Source organism: Lactuca virosa, chromosome 7, assembly GCF_052849685.1.
Source record: "Lactuca virosa cultivar CGN04683 chromosome 7, Lactuca_virosa_CGN04683_v6, whole genome shotgun sequence".
NCBI lineage: Eukaryota > Viridiplantae > Streptophyta > Magnoliopsida > Asterales > Asteraceae > Lactuca > Lactuca virosa.
This window is the reverse complement of record NC_136432.1, coordinates 230,310,590-230,313,416: the sequence shown is the minus strand read 5'-3', so window position 1 is coordinate 230,313,416 and position 2,827 is coordinate 230,310,590. Positions and strand designations below refer to the sequence as shown.

The following is a 2,827-nucleotide window of genomic DNA, read 5'->3' as shown; positions in this document are numbered from 1 at the left end:
TAAAAAATAATAATAATAATAATAATAATAAAACGAAAATGAGGACAAAAGCTGGTGAAAATTTAGTAAAAAATGTGAAATCTTGTTGAAGAAATCAAATTCATTGATTTTTAATTGATTGGACATAACAAAAGGCTGAAAAAGTTGAAAAATGTGGGTGAAAAAGTGACTTTTCTGCAGAAAGAAGGCTGCAATATGATATTACAACAAACAGTGGGCAGAAATTGTCAGCCTTCTGTAACAGAAGGGGCAGATTTGAAGTTATGGAAATATAGGGGTTAGTTTTGGTATTAAGGGCATAATCTACCATTTCTTTCTTTCATGGAGGGAGTTTTTCGAGCATTTGGCTGTCTCATCATGTCTTATTATTGTGTTCGTTCTTTGAAGCGGAGTCAAACAACCTACAGCGAAACTTAAAATCACGGAACGAACCTATCTCTCACAAGAGACACTCAAGTTATGAAGCGAACGTAGTGAAGCGAAAGTCACAAATAGAATTGAAGAAGCGAAAGCGAATCTACTGTTCATAAGCGAACGTTCGCTTCACAAGTGATAAGAAACGAACTTCATCAAACCTCAAGCGAAACTCAAAACGAAGAAGCAAAAGTAACTGGTATCAAACAAAGCGAAGCCACATACATGAGAGTCTCAATTGGAACCGAATGGAACTGAACGTTCGGTTGGGTTCGCTTTGGATGTGTAATCAACGGATTCGGAATGAACCTGCGATTCGCTTTCGGTTCATAAACAATTGATTCGGAGCGAGAGGATTAAGTTCGCCTCCTCATCTACATCTACAGGTTCGTGGCTTGATGGTTCATAGTTGCAAATCAAAATCGATTAAAGTCAAAATTTTGTGTTGAGGAACAAAAACGTTTTATAATTGCTTTGAAGACCTGTTCACAATCGTGAAGTGGGTCTTGTAATCGGGGCTTAAATCAATCGGAATTGAAATTGCTGAATAGAAGAGAACCGACTCAGAATCAGTACATCAAAACAAAATCGACATTGGAACTTAATTCTTCACTCGGAATGATCTATCAATCGGAACGAGATTGAACGTTTTTGTGTATCTGTTCGCTTTTGTAGGTAAAACCATAAAAGTCAAAATTTAGGACGAACAGATTAGGAGCGAAAGGTGAGGGAATCGAGTTCGCACTCATTTCCCATATGTGAAAGTGATTTTGGATTCGCCTCTCACAATTAACCTTATGTTCGGAACGAAAGTAAAAATGTGAGATGTTTGGATTCGTGTTCTTCAAGATACGCAACGAGTTTTATCAGACGTCTAAATGGGGAAGAAGACTAAAAGTTTCATTTTCGGTCCATGCAACTTCAGCGTTTTGACCGTTCCAATCCTCAAATGTTTACAGACTTTACATTTTCTACCCCCTTTCATAGTTTCAGCGTCAAATTGGAGAATATGGATTATATTTTCATCTTGTTCCCCCATGACTTTCAGAACTTCACGAATTTTACCCATATCCAAAATTCATTTCAAAATTTTTGGATTTTTACCATTTTTACCCCTTCTTTCCAAAATATTTTCATTTCTTATCCTTTTCTTTGGTCTTATTCTTTTCAAACCCTTCTAAATAATTTCTTCTTTTCTATTCTTTTGTCTAAATTTAAAAATCGAAAAATACAAATTTTTTTTTTGTTATTTTTCCGATTTTAATTTTGTGAATTGGGGATATTCCAAAAGAATTTGTTTCATCAGATCTGACGGGTTTTGAAGATTGTTGGTGATTCTTCTTAACTTTCCGGATTCTCTCCATGGTATTGGTTGAAGATTCAAGGGGGAGTGATGATTTTTCAAGGGAGAGTTCGTTTTTGGAAGATTATTCTTATTTCTCTCGCTTTGAAGACCCCATGTACTGATGAGTCTCACAATTTAGGGGGAGAAATGCAAAGAATATCGGAAATCGTGATCTTCATCAGCTTCAACATCTAGGAGGAGATTGTTGAGTATTTGAGATATTGAAACTGATATGACATATTTGGTTATTTAGGGAAGCCTTTTAGGGTTAATCATTTTATGATTCCCTACGGTGCCTTTATAGTAGAAGTTCTTAATCGAGCTCTTCTAAGGCATTGGTTTTATATTAGGAATAGATTTTATATTTATGGCATATATTTATTGTTCCCTATAAATAATCATTAGGTTAACTTTTGGTGTAAGCTTTTTACCAGATTAGGGTTTTTCTCTGTACGTTCATCTCATAATCAATATACACGAAAAACCTTTGTCAGATTACTTGCATATTATGGTGATTGATTCTTGATTGTTCTTGATATTCCGCATTCGTCATCTCAGATTTATTCCCAACAGTATCGGGAGGAAAAATGCAGTTTTATATTTTATAAAACCGGTGAAGTGTAAGCTTCCCGTAAATCAAGATAATATTGTTAATCCCTAAGTGAGTTATTATAACCATGCTTGATGTGACTGTTACGCCTGTATGACGTTCCTCAGGCGTCGGAATAGGTAAGATATTTGTCACCCTAGACTGGCCCCGTCTAGCTCTAGCGAACAGCTCAGGTGTTGGAGTGTCAATCCTCGTATAGATCTATACACAACTATCTCGCTCTCCCTCCAGGAGACTCTGGTTATAATGCAGGACTTAGAATGTATACTAGGTAGGTACGTTGAAGATAGTGTCTCACTAGAGCCTTAACGGATTTACGCAAATTTCGAATCTCTTTATTGTATAATGAAATAACTTTAATAGTGTAAATTCGTGACAGATATTTATGACACGCATTTTACAGATTTTGATAACATGGTGTTTATGACACGCGGTTTATTGATTTCATGACACACAGC

At 35.8% G+C, this 2,827-nt stretch overlaps 1 long non-coding RNA gene across 1 annotated transcript; it reads left to right on the top strand.

Annotated features, from left to right (window-relative positions):
* The first annotated feature begins 332 nt into the window (after window positions 1–332).
* Window positions 333–2,252, top strand: LOC145125349 (uncharacterized). The gene is made up of 2 exons (XR_013715950.1): window positions 333–800; window positions 1,090–2,252. It is a non-coding gene; the product is annotated as an uncharacterized LOC145125349 (long non-coding RNA).
* The last annotated feature ends 575 nt before the right edge of the window (window positions 2,253–2,827 follow it).